This window comes from Podarcis cretensis, assembly GCF_951804945.1.
Source record: "Podarcis cretensis genome assembly, chromosome: 11".
NCBI lineage: Eukaryota > Metazoa > Chordata > Lepidosauria > Squamata > Lacertidae > Podarcis > Podarcis cretensis.
In genome coordinates this window covers 41,444,283-41,458,656 of record NC_137180.1, presented here as the reverse complement: position 1 = coordinate 41,458,656, position 14,374 = coordinate 41,444,283, and the positions used below count along the sequence as shown (strand labels likewise).

The 14,374-nt window shown below is 42.8% G+C and overlaps 1 protein-coding gene across 2 annotated transcripts in view; it reads right to left on the bottom strand.

The window, feature by feature from the left end:
- PDE4D (phosphodiesterase 4D) overlaps positions 1–14,374 on the bottom strand; it is a 645,912-nt gene that overhangs the window by 625,447 nt on the left and 6,091 nt on the right. Inside the window, exon 1 of one of the 2 annotated variants that reach the window (XM_079995472.1) lies at positions 8,461–8,563. The exons of the other annotated variant lie outside the window; for it this stretch is intronic. The gene's annotated coding sequence lies outside the window, so the exon portion shown is untranslated. Of the gene's footprint in view, positions 1–8,460; positions 8,564–14,374 lie in introns of those variants that run through there. 2 annotated transcript variants of the gene reach the window in all.

Genomic DNA, 14,374 nt, shown 5'->3' with positions numbered 1-14,374 from the left:
TCACTGGTGTGTGTGTTCAGTTAGCAAATGATACATAACTGATTATGGGAGCTTTCCTACTTAAAATGCATTTCCTGAATGGCCTTTGCATTTAAATTGTGTGGAAAGAATTACATCTTTAAACATGTTAAATTCATAAGTTAGGTAAATTACATAAATAACCATGTACATTTTAGAATAACATAGTATTTGCTGCAAAACAAACTGCATGGGAACTTTTCTCTGCCAACAAGGTGCCCACCTACTTGGCACAAGACTACTAGCTCTAAGTGACATATGTACACTTTGCACTGGGTATTCATTTTTTGGTTTTAAAACAATTTAAGTTTAACAAGACAGCAAAGTTCAAAAGGTCAATTTCCAAAATCCCATGGTCCTTTCCTCCTGAATATCAATTGAAAGGATTTATCTGGGCTTTTCTAAAAGTGACTGTAACTATGGCAAATTGCATAATTTTTCTTTATGAAGGTTACCATGTGTTAATTAATTAATTCATGGTTAATGTTAAACCTGCAAACAGACACAAGAGATAGTTCTATATCAAACACGGTCATAGCTTCAAAATTTAAAAATAAAAAGAGACCCATTAAATTCTAAAACAGGTCTTGGCAGAAGCTGGGAAACAGGATTACTTGAATTTTTAAGAAAAAATTACTTGATTAGATTAGTACATTAGCCTGAGGACACTACAATTAAATCAGTAATCAAACAATGCAAAACTGTATTTGCAAGGTATGGTACCACCAAAGAGATTGTGAGAGACAAAATCCTTCAATTTTCCCCCACACTGCATCAAATTCATAATTTCCTCAGTGAAGTGGCATGGCAGAAAAAGCAATCCAAAACAGAATCATAGAAAAGAAATCTGACAGAGAGGAAATCTGAACTGGCCAACACAGACCCAAATCTGACCCCACTAGATACTAGTCCACCTGCAGGACTTTTAACAGGGAACACTTTTCTATCTCAGCACTATTATTATACAACTAGAACTGATAACAGGAAATATTATAGCATTACAGCTCCCAAGTTTATCAATATGTGATCAATGAGCACAGCCACACTGATCAGCCTCATCCCTGATCCTGCATGTGCAAATATAGCACTGTAGCCTAGAAGCCCTCATGCATATAGTTATTTGTGCAAAGGCTTCCACAAAACCTGTGGGAAAACAGCATCCATGTTGTACATTTCTAGCATTCAAAGCACTGCAACACACATTGGCCTGGCCTGCAGGTAACACAAAACCAAACGATGGCTTGGTGTGCCTGCTAAGCTCCTCTCACATCTGTAACTTCACTTCTCGAAGCGAGGGAACCATCAGAAGGCCCTCAGAGCTGGACCTCAGTGTCTGGGCTGAACGATGCGGTGACACGCCTTCAGGTATACAAGGCCAAAGCCACTTAGGGCTTTGGGAGATAACCCATGAGCCCAGGTTCTGATGCAATACTGAGCCAAATCATGGCTCATCTCCTGGCAGCACCGCAACAGAATTGAGTGAAAGGAGCAAATCAGCCACGATTTTCTTGGTGTGCACCAGCCTACTTGTTCTTTCACACTAAGCCATAGGTTTGACTTAGTGTTATGTGTGAAGGAGGCAATTACAGTGGTACCTCGGGTTACAGACGCTTCAGGTTACAGACTCCACTAACCCAAAAATAGTACCTCGGGTTAAGAAATTTGCTTCAGGATGAGAACAGAAATTGTGTGGCGGTGGCATGGTGGCAGTGGGAGGCCCCATTAGCTAAAGTGGTGCTTCAGGTTAAGAACAGTTTCAGGTTAAGAACGGACCTCCAGAACGAATTAAGTTCTTAACCCAAGGTACCACTGTATTTCAGGGGCTTCTAATAAGTCTGAGCTGTGGTGTGTTGGAAATTAATCACTGCAAGCTGCTTACATTGTGGTATTGTTTATTACATTTTTATGCCTGCCCTTCTTCCAAGGAGATTGGAAACAACAACAAAGGTTTCCCTCTACCACCTCCCCGCCATTTTATCCTCACAATTACCCTGTGAGGCTGAGAGATTATGATACCTCAGAGTCATGCAATGAGCTTTGTGGCTAAGTGAAGATTGAAACCCAGACTGTTGTCACCACGCTAACACCACCACCACAATGGCTGTCTTCATCATAGCATGGGATACCTAATTGCAGCCAACGTGAAAGTTTCAAAACAAGAGCCTTGTGTTTCTCCAAGACGGCTTTGGATAGATCCAGAAATAGCTTTAATAGCACTATATCATGAAATATGACAAAACATTTTCTTTATACAATAAATTGTTTATATCAAAGCAGGGAAAATACAGCCAGCTATTTTTCTGGCAGAGAAGAGACTGTCCTGAGAAAGTATACTCCCCAAAGCAGAAAGAGATAAACAAAAAAGCAGATACATTTGTGATTAATATGTGTGTGTGTGTGTGTGTGTGTGTGTGTGTGTATTTTTTCCAAAGAAAGCGTTAAGCTGCAAAGAGATGAAAGAGGATTCAAGAGAAAGAGATCGCTGAGCTCATTTGAAGCAAATGACGCTGAATTTTCTCCAGATAAAAAGCAGGCCTAAGTGGAAACTCTTAAGGCAGATATACATACCTCAAGCCTTTATTTCAAACCAAGTGTTGGTTTACAGGATAGTATTTCATAGGATTTTGCTTTACCTGCACTATAGAGTTTGTAATACATTTATAAACAACCCTCCAGCTTAATAAAACTTCCAGATCAGATATCAAACACAGAAACTTTCAGTCCCTTTTTCCTTTGGTGTTGGGCCTTTCAGATGGCAAGGCTAATGCCAGGAACTATCTGGTCATCTGTAAACCACTCTGGAAATCTTTTTCAGCCAAAGGGTAAAATTAAAATGCTTTATTTTATTTTTTAATAAAAAAATGTTTTAGGTAAATTAATCAAAGTGGAAACAGCAGTGCATTCTATTGACTCAACAGAAATATATCTGAGGAACCAAAACAGTAAAAATAAAGTACTGATTTCTGGTTAAAACCAGCTTCGGTGGCACATGCTAGAAGGCCGGAGGCCTACACAAATAAAAAGTTATTTACCTTGAATAAAAAACGTGCACCAAATTTGGCACTTGGGGGAGTATCACACAGGCGGGATACCATAGCTGAAAAATGGCAGGGGTCATGTGACAATTGCAGAGATGTTATGCCTGCAAACCTAAGACATTGCATACGCTGCATTCTGTTAAGATGGACCATCATCAGAGCCCGTCACCACAGGTGGAAAGCCTGGAACAGCAGAGCAAGCAACAGGGCAAAAAGTTAGCTTTGACCAAAGCGTTGAGTACAATCCTCAAACCCACCAAGAGGCACATAAAAAGCAATGCAGGCACCCATATGCCTTTCACTCCTCCAGTTCATCCAGAGTAGGCTTCCTCCATCTCGGCCCTCCAGATGTTTTTTGGCCTACAACTCCCATGATCCCTAGCTAGCAGGACCACTGGTCAGAGATGATGGGAATTGTAGTCTCAAAACATCTGGAGGGCTGAGGTTGAGGAAGCCGGATCCAGAGCAATGCCTAGAATCCCCATTTGAGACCAAGTCCAAGAAGCAAACTTCCAATGACTGCATACCCCCAAAAAGTATAATTTATTCCTATACCTGTTTAAACAAGCACTGGCAAAGAAAGGGGGTGCAGTAGGTGAAGCCTTCCTCGGGTGTCATCCCTGAGGGGGGTGACATTGCCGTGCCACCCCCTGGGATGCTTACTGTGGGTGGCGCTCCCCTAGCAGTCTTGCCAAGCCCCCACCGGTGCACAGCATGTGCGCCACTCCGGGTGCCAGAGCAGCTAGCTGATGGTTACCAGACGTCCCCATTTCCTGGGGAGAGTCCCTGGATTTAAAAATCTGTCCCCGGAGAAAATCCATCCCCAGGATGTCCCTGGATTTCATTTAACGTCCCCGGATTTTTATTTTAAGTGTTGCAGATTTATTACTAGGGAATGAATGTTGCGTGATTGGTTCAAAGGCACAAGACACATCATATGGGGACTTCCGCCGAGGCAAAATGGCGGGCGCCACGGCAGCAGGCAACTCCTGAAGCCAGCCAGAGCCAACTACACTACCAGGCTGGCTCTGGGCTGCTGAGACTGCCGCTGCCATTGCTGAGGGGGAACCAAGGATGCCCAGCATGCCAACTGGGGGAACCTTTGACCCCCGCCCCATGACCCAAATCGAGCCAGGAGCGAGAACGCCTGGCCACCCAGCCGACTGCCCAGCGGTGCTCTGGAGCCAGGAGAACCCTGGAGCCAACGCAGGGAGAAGGAGAAGGAAGGAGAGAAAAGAGGGGAGCCCTGACCTTGCCGCTGCCGCCTATGAGGGGAGGTAGGGGAGCACCGGGAGGGCAAGGACATGTGGCCGAGCCCAGGCCCGACCTGAGCCTACTCCATGGCAGCTGGCACTCCAAGAGAGCAGGCCGGGGTCCAGAGGAAGGCCATGCAACAGAGGAGACCACAGAAGAGAAGATGTTACATCTTTTTTTAAAAAAATATCAACTTTTTAAAAATAACTTTTTTTCTCTCTTTTTTTTTAAAAAAAAAAAGTGTCCCTGGATTCTTTGAAAAAAAATCTGGTAACCTTAAGCTAACTCCACCTCTGTGAACAAGAATTGTTTCTGTGGCAGGCTAGCAATAACTGCTTGGGGAAGAGGTTGCAAAATGGTTCAACAGGTTGAATAGGAAGCACTGTAGCAATGAAAGATAGATTTCAGTGTCTGTGTGACCAGAAACATTCCCTGCAAAAACTTTCCAAAACAGTCTCTGTCCGAGTATCTATTTTCTAACCAGTAAAGTGTCACACTCACATTGCCAATGTTTATAAGTGCTGCGAACATGACCCTAAACATGCTAATGATGGAAAAAGCATTAGATTTTCTACTTTGCCTTGAAGAGAGACACTAGAGATGCTTTTTAAAAAGAATCTCATTTATCCAAGCCCAATTATCTAGTCTAGTATCCCAAAAGGCCTCTGCAGTTGGCAGTCCAGATGTGGATACACAGTACATAGCCAAAACCATAGCTATGTATGCAACAAAGTTCAAATCACGAAAGGGATACCATGAATGAACCAAAGCGTGGTTTTGCATTCCTCCCTTCTTTGAACATTTAGAAGCTCCAACAGAGCTTTATGGGGCCAGTTTTTTTCTTCTGGGCCCCACCCGCACTAAAGCAGCATTATTCTACTTTAATCAGCCATGGCTTCCCCCAAAAAAATCTTGGGCAGTTTAGTTTCTTAAGGGCCCTGAAAGTTGTCAGGAGGTACCTGACAATTCTCAGAGCTACAACCAATCCCTCTTTCCTAAGAAACTCTGGGAAGCAAAGTTATATTCATTGCTTTATCTGGTTCTATTTGAAGATGTCTAATCAGGATAGCAACTGAGGAAGTTGAAGGCACTGTATTGTGGTGGCTCTGCTCCTACCTATCAGGCCATTACTAGAAAACAGCACTAGGTGAATATTGCTCAAACATGTGGTTGAGTTGTGGGGGTCCCACAGGCATCCCTTCTGTCTCCTCTGCTATTCAACATCTATGTGAAACCATGGGAGCTGTCGTCCAGGGATCTGGAGCATGGTGTTGTCCAGCACTGCCCAAGATTTTTTGGGGGAAGCCATGTTGTCAGCATACTGATGACACACAGCTCTATCTCTCCATTCCATCTGACTCAGGAGAGACCGTGCAGGTGTTGGTCCAATGTCTGGAAGCAGTGAAGGACTGGATATAGCCAATAAGGCTGAATCTTGATATGATGGAGGTGCCCTGGCTGGAGGGAATTAAGTGAACAACCTGTTCTGGGCAGGGTGCCACTGCCAGGAGCTGCCTGGGTTGCACTGACAGGTGACAGGACTTTCTCAGGGATGATTCCCTGTTTGTGGAATGTCCTCCCTGGTGGGAAAGGTCTGTTTCCCTCACTAATTTTTAGGAAGAAACATTCCTGTTCACCTAGGTATTTAGGTGGCTGAAAGAGACTGTTCCCGGCTATCTTAAATTTATTAACTGTGATGCAATTATTTGACATGTTTTTAGGTGTTCTTAATGCCTTTAAATGTTTTCAGATTTTTAAAAATCCTTTTAAAATGTTCTAAACATGTTTTGAATAGCATTTTCCACCAGTTTGCTACGCAGGGCTCCTTTGGGAGAAAGAGTGGGACAGAAATTCAATAAATAAATAAATTTCCTAGAAAGGGTAAAATGCAAAAGGCACGATGCTATGATCCAGTGATCTAGATAAGCCCCAAAAGCATCAATCATGGTGCAAGCATGGCTGATTCACAGCACATGCTGATAGCATCTATCTGCAAAGCTCGTTTCACTGCCATTGCAAACTTTCTAATGACAGAGTTACAGGCGTAGCTTCATAAACGGCTGCATTAGCTATCTTGAAGGCATGCAGAATAGTTTGTATATATTGTAACCCATCTAATAAAAACTGGGTTACATCTGCCGCGCTCTCCCTCCCCTTCTGATACATTCGTGCTGAAAACTGCCCCTTGCATCTGTCCCTTGGAAGCGGAGGATTAAATGTAACATTTTGGACAGCAAAAAATGTGCAAAGGAAATACAAAGCAGTGCAAGCAACGCATCATAACAGGAAATGATGTTCGTCCGAAGGGTCAAAAGCATTTAGCACAAATCTTACTCGATTACGGACTCTTGAAATGCAAAGAGAGAACTAAAACTTTTTCAACCATTTACAGTCATCAAAGCAGAAGGACTTAAGTAGATATATCTCCTAACCTGGGAACACAGGAATTCAAGTTGCAGGCTACATTTTCTGTTCCACCAATGCACTGGGGGAGGTGTTTGTGGAAAGGGAGAGAATCACTAATCAAGAAACTGCCCGTACTCTAATCTATGCTAAAAGAAAGTTCCACAGTTGCAACACAATCAGACACTTTCCCTGTTTTAAAAATTCCTAGAAAGCATTATGAATATTGGTTTCTCTTGGACAGTAATGGTTGTGAGAACATGACACACTGGTGGTTTCCATACAAAATTCCGTAAAAGAATAACTGAAATAACAGCATAGCCCAACTATATTTGCCACAAGTAGAGATGGAGGACAAAATTGATTTTGTTTGCATTTTAATGAAAAACTACCAGGTTTGCACTTCTCGAATGAACACGTGAACCAAGACGCAGCCTCCAAATACCTTAGAGAACTGAAATTGCCCAGTTTGTCCATGCCGAGCCAACAACAACAAAAAACAACAACCCCAGAACACTTTCTGTTCTACTGTTTGGAAGGGAAGCCAAATGCCTGCTGCAGTGTCTTAAAATCTCTGCAGCACCTGGCAATATGCAAAAGCCAATACAGGAATCTATGGGATGCTTTCATTAAAGTGCAAGACACTCTTAAGCATGGTTTATAAAGAAGTGAGCCCCATTGTATTCTGTTAGACTTACTACCTAGTAAACATGATTGCAACTTCAGACATATACTGAAAATCCCAAACAGCAGTTTCCATGGTTTTTTAATTATTATTTTAAGTTCCTCCTCCTAATTTATTACTTAAAATCAGGCTGATCACTATACTAGGTGTCATACAGAAGTTAAGAGGCATGGCCTCACCTGTGGGTTTACAATGAAATAATTGGTTCTACAGTGGTACCTTGGGTTAAGAACTTAATTCCTTCTGGAGGTCCGTTCTTAACTTGAAACTGTTCTTAACCTGAAGTGCCACTTTAGCTAATGGGGCCGCCACTGCCACGCAATTTCTGTTCTCATCCTGAAGCAAAATTCTTAACCCGAAGTACTATTTCTGGGTTAGCGGAGTCTGTAACCTGAAGTGTCTGTAACCCGAGGTACCACTGTATCTAAAAGCCTTGCAGTCTGCTCCTCAGAAGTAAGTTCAACAGAACTTAGCCACAAGGAAGAGCACATAAAATTGCAGCTCAAATTCTTAAGTGCTTGTGGCATTTGGTTTTCTATAAAAAGGGGTGAGCACAAAGTAGCGTTTCAATAAAAAAAAGTTGCTTAAGGCTTCGCCATTAGCTGGTAAAGACTATATATTTAAAAGAAGAAACTTGGGAGGGGGGTGTTTATTGTGGCTTTTAAAAAATCATTCGGTGTCTGGAGCCCTCTCCACAGTAATCTCATTGAGCAAAAAGGAAATACAGTTCCTTCCTAACACATACTTTATGTGTCTTCGATCCAAAGCAGCATCACAAATATTGCAATCTCATCCCTTTCTAATAAGTGAAAGAGAGCACAGACATAGAATCAAACACAGCACCATTTCCAAAATAAATACAGCCGTGGATTGCAGTTCAACTGCACATAGTAGATAGACTTAACTCTCTAGGGACTGAGAAGTGCAAAGTTAATTCAGAGGCAACGCAGTCCCTCAGCCACTAAAGTTGTCCCTTATGCTAATGTGGCATTGCCCAATTACAGGAGCTCTTGCTTAAAGTGTGCAATTAACGCAAGGGTTTAAGAAATCAGAGTTACTCACAGAGTCGTCCTGGAGATGCAACAGCCAGCTTTTCTTACGACAGGAAATTCCAGTGCAACATCATATACGATGCAGAACCGACAGGCATGGAGTCAGGAACAGACGGGCCCCTGGGATTACGGCAGCCCCAAGATGCGTGCTAGTGCATGCCGAACTATAATTTATGAAATGGAGCTCGTTTAATCAGCCAATCGGTTGGCTTCTCCCTAACAAGTCTAACTGGCTCTGAAGGGCAGAAAGCACTGCAACAGAACAATAAAAAAGAGACGATATCCCACACACTAAGCTGCTTAGGATGGAATTGCTTTCTGTGACAGGAGTCTGGTGGGGGAGGGAAGCAGTCTCTCCCATTCTCCCTCTCTTTTTAAAACAGAGTAACAGGTGATCTGCTTCCGTGTAACAAAACAGCTGGAAATCTGAGCTCTGGATTTAATTTGAATCACATTTGCAAGGAAGGATCATAGCAGTACTGTTCTCCCCTCACCTTCCTCCAGCCCACCACAAATATTCAGCTCTCCCTTTTTGTATGCTGTTACAGAAGAAACAGCCAAAGCATCCATATTTTGCTGAATTGCTGTACTGCTGGCCATTTTAAAACACGCACACACATGCGCACACACATTATCACATTCTTTTATCTGCTCTTTTCAGCACCCTTGTTTCCAGGAAGATGGTCAAATCTAAATTCTGTGAAGAGGAGGATGGTTTAATTTTTAATTTGCACAGAAGGCTCTGGCTCAACCTTGATGATGCCTTCCTACGGCAGATTACCAAATATTCAAAAAAGGAGAGATATAGTAGTTATGGGAGGCTTCAACTACCCCAATATCTGTTGGAACGCAAACTCTGCCAAAAATGTAAATCCCAGCAAATTCCTCCAGCGCCTCAGCGACAATTTCATTTCCCAGAAAGTGGAAGAAGCAACAAGAAGGTCATCTATCTTGGACCTGACCCTCACCAAAAGGGAGCAACTGATTGATGAAATAAAGGTAAAAGGTAAGATTAAGGCCAGTCAAGGTTAAGTCCAGTCAAAGGCAACTATGGGGTTGTGGTGCTCATCTCACTTTCAGATTGAGGGAGCCGGCATTTGTCCACAAACAGCTGTCTGAGTCATGTGGCCAGCATGACTAAACTGCTTCTGGTGCAACAGAACACCATGACAGAAACCAGAGTGCATAGAAACACTGTTTTCCTTCCCATTGCAGCAGTACCTATTTATCTACTTGCACTGGCGTGCTTTTGTCACCCCGTTGCGGGGAGTCAAACCACCGACCTTCTGATTGACAAGCCCAAGAGGCTCAGTGGTTTAGACCACAGCACCACCCATGCCCCTCAAGTGGAAGTGGAAGTACTGTGAACCATGGGAGGAAGTGACTGTGTGCTCTTGGGTTTCATGATACAAAGGTAAAGAAGAGTAATCTGGACTTTAAGAAGGCTGAAGAACTATTCTTCAAAAAGCTGAAGAACTATTGGGTGAGATCCCATGGTCAGAAATACTGAAAGAGAAGAAAGTCCAATATGGATGGGTGTTTCTTAAAGGTTCAATAATGAAGTCCCAAAGGCAGACCATTCCAACAAGTGGGGGGCATCTAAAGAAACTGTTGTGGTTGCATAAGAAACTTACAGATGAACTGAGGTTTTAGAAAGCCATGTACAAGAAATGGAAGAGAGGGGAAGTCACAAAGGAAGCAAAAACATAAGTAGCCAACAGTTGCAGAGAGAAGGTCAGGCAGACCAAAGCTGAGAATGACCAGTAATGTCTGCATATCCCAAGACTGTATCTTTGCAGTGATGACAGGTTCTGGAGTAAATCCATGGCAAGCTCAATTAAATTCAGCCTAGACAAGAACTGAGCATGTAGGAACAAGTGCAATGTGGCCTTGGAGAGCCCAGTTCCTATCCTGACAACACTCATTCTCTTATGTAGGTTCCATTTCCCGTGCTGCCTTTCTCTTCTTCTACTCCACCAAATCACCATTCATTTTAAACACAGAAGAGCAGGATACCCAAGCCAGCCTACTAAAATGGTGCCTGGTGTGGTAAAGCAAGAATGGAGAAGCAGCAGCCTTCCAAATGATGCTGAACAGCAACTCCCATCATCCCTAACCATTGATCATGCTAGCTGGGGCTGATGGAGTCCAACAATATCTGGAGGCCCACAGGTTTTCCCATCCCTGTGGTAAAGCTACTTATCCACTTCAGATTACAGATGTGGAAACTGCTCAGCTTAACTGTTTCAGAAGACATCTTAAGGCAGCCCTGTTCAGGGAAGTTTTTAATCTGTGATATTTTAGTGTATTTTTGGTTTTTATGGAAGCCGCCCAGAGTGGCTGGGGAGACCCAGCCAGATGGGCGGGGTACAAATAATAAATTATTATTATTATTATTATTATTATTATTATTATTATTATTTTTCCCATTTTGCTTAAGAAAAAGATACTCCGCCATTCCTACGAAGTTCAAGGTGGCTTAAGAGGACCAATAAAATGACAAATATCTAAAAAGCAATGCAGCAGCAACTAAAGCACCACCATAGACAAGTTCCCCAGATCATGTTTGATGGTTTTAAAAGCTTCTCAGAGGTCCAGGAATCAGTAGGCTTCATCACCCCACTGTCCTCCCAGTGGGAGCCATCTATCAGAGTGACCAACCCAAAGCAGGTTAATGCCAAATCAGAAACTGAAATTGGACTGATGTGGATACAGATAATCAGTGTCTTCTGGGGGGCCGGAATTATTATAGAACTCCCTGCACCTATGAAACGTTTTTACTTAGCCTTCCTCCTGACATGTTAGTTTTCTCAGAGGAGGACTGTCTGTGGAGCAGGAGTCAGTCATATGCAGTGCTATTTTTCTAGAAAAAGAGGTGCCAGAAGTCACCATGAATGCCTCCCTTGTTCTCTTATAATGGCAATGGCACCCACCTGAGAGGTGCTGGAAGTTCTGGCTGAAAAAAACCCTGGTCATATGTTTCTCCCAACCTTTAGTTTGTACCAAAAAAAAAGTCTCAAAGCTCAATATTAGATGTTCAGTCAATACAGATCCAATTTCACCCAAGCCCCACAAATGATCCGCTTGTACAAATGCCATCTATAACTCACTGCCCTGGCACCAAATGAGACAGGAAGGATGGAATATCCCAACATCTACATCAGGGCAATGTTTCAAAAACGTGGCATTCTACTGACATAAAAGGAATGTTAGCATTGGCACAAATAGCTTAGAATCATAACCTTTCAGAGAAGCAACGACGTACAGCAGTCTTGCTTGTGGACAAATGTTCCTTGTGAAAGCTGCAGAAAAGCCAGTTGGACCACCTCCCAAGCCACCACTGTTTGATTTTGAAGGCATGCTTACATCTTTGCAAACACAGGCTTTTAAAATAAACTTATAATGTCCATATCTTCTGGCTGCCCAGGTACCTATAGATTAGCAGTTTTTCATCTTTTGCATTTCCAAAAATCTCTGCCCTTCTGTAGCACACTGTCTGAGCCATCTGGGCTCCCTTGTTAAATTAATTCCTTGTCCTACAGGCACCTTTCACATAGCACACTCTTCTTGCTTCTGTTTGAGTCATGTCTGCAATCTGGATGATTAGAGGATGCACACTTCCATTAGAGAGACTAATCTGTTGTGAACATCTGGGTACAGGAGATCCTGATTAACTATAGGGGTTTGAACATCACAGACTCTGTATCCCATATCCCTATAAGTTAAAATTTGCTCAATGCAGGGGGACAGGGGCAGGATGAACAGCCTGAAATATAAGTAGAACAGCACATACTATGCATGCATAAAGTACAAAGTTCAATCCTTGGCATCTCCAGTAGAGATGGGATAAACTCCTGTCTGAAACCCTGAAGAGTCATTACTGGTCAGTGTTGGCAAAAACAAAGAAACAAACCACTAGTTGATCCAATGGTCTGATAACTTCCTGTGTGGATCACCAATAAAGATTGTGCTTTATCTTGAAGTGTAGTCATTCTCCAGCAGTACAAACAGCAGAAACATATGCTGTACTCCATTTCAGATTGTGAGAAACTTAATTGGTCTACCAAGCATTGCCAAAGTATAGTGGATGGAAAATGAATTTCCCTAAGTTGCCCACCAGCAACAGGAAGATGCTACTCTATACAATGATCAAGGGGCCACATTACATGGTGAATCTGAACCTCCAGGTTCAGTTTTCATCAGGTACAAAGACATTATGAGAACTTAAACCATCTTTGAAATATGCCAGTTAAATTGTATGAATCATCTCTCTGTCTCATCCTTTCCCATGTCAAACACCCAACTCTTTAGAGGCTGAGAATCTGTATCTTCCAATTTCAACATCAATTCACCTTACTGTTCAACCCTGGGTATGTTTACATCTACTAAGTGACATGGATCTTATTGGGAGTTACTTCCAAGTAAACATGAAAATAGGTGCAGCCCCAATTTTACACATTTTAGCAGGACCAGCCCAAGACATTTTGCTGCCTGAGGCAAAGGAAGAGATGATTCCCTCGCACAACATTCAACGTGTAGAAACCAAAGGAACTGGTAGTTGAGTCTTACTTAACAATGCCCTTTGTTAATTTAGGGTGCTTCCAGATGGGGACTTCATACAGTAGATGGGCCATACAGATTCAATTTTCCTGTGGGTGCAATTGGCACATTAACCTCCACACATTTTTCAGTCTTAATATTAATGGCTATTCCTCCACTTGCCATCCACACAAGTTGACAGAATGTATTCATGATGTGGGAAATTCAACCTCTCTCCCACTTTTTCCCCATTCTAGGCATGCACAAACTACAAAGGTGTGCATGCACCTTTTTTAAAAAATATATAATAATCCCCAGGAAGAGTAGAAGACAAAAGGTTACCAGCATGCTTCACAATAGGCAAAATGGAGGGCTTTGGGGAGGAGGAGGTGATACCGTAGCAAAAATAGATTTATTGCATTTCATTGGTTTTTATTTCCTTTCCAATCATCCAAGCTGGAAGCATCTTAAACACTAAATGATAGTACTGAAATAATTATTGGTAAGAGATCCAGGGGGAACCATGAAATTCTAGGCCAGTTAGTTTAGCATCTATTCCAGGAAAACAGAAGGGAAAATATAGCACGACCCTCCTTTCTTCCAAGCGGGCTGCTCCCAATTGATCTTGGCAACTCAACAACTTTGTCCCAGGTGGGGTTGTTCTTCAGGCTAGCCGGCAGGTTCTCCATGAGAGATGTGGATCTGGCCAGCAAACTGCGGACAGAGGGAACTCCTTGGTAAGATTGCTAAGTTAAATTTATCTTTTTAAACTTTTAAACACAGAAGGCTTTTAAACAAACTGAGGCTCTTACTCATAAGTAAGAAAGAGATCTTTATTCAGGCAGGTCACAGTACAGATTCAGTAGCAGACGCAGAGCTGAGGAATTACAGTTCAGGGTGAAATTATCAAATATGTCCCAGTAAGGTTCCCTGACCTTCCCACCAAGCCATTAAAGATGAGGCATGGCGTCATCACTCACAAGAGACTCTTGTCCTGGGGGAATGTCAGGATTGCAAACATGCACTATGTCAGGGAGTGTGGGTCTGTTCCCATCAGTGAAGGCAGCGCCTGGTTCTGATCAAAGCACTGTGATGGGTAAACTACAGTTCACAGGATTCTTTGGGGGGAGCCGTGATGGGTATAAATATGTTTTAAGCATATGGTGTGGATGTGACCTAATACATGTACAGTGGTACCTCGGGTTACATACACTTCAGGTTACAGACTCCGCTAACCCAGAAATAGTGCTTCAGGTTAAGAACTTTGCTTCAGGATAAGAACAGAAATTGTGCTCCGGCGGCGTGGCAGCAGCGGGAGGCCCCATTAGCTAAAGTGGTGCTTCAGGTTAAGAATAGTTTCAGGTTGAGAACGGACCTCTGGAACG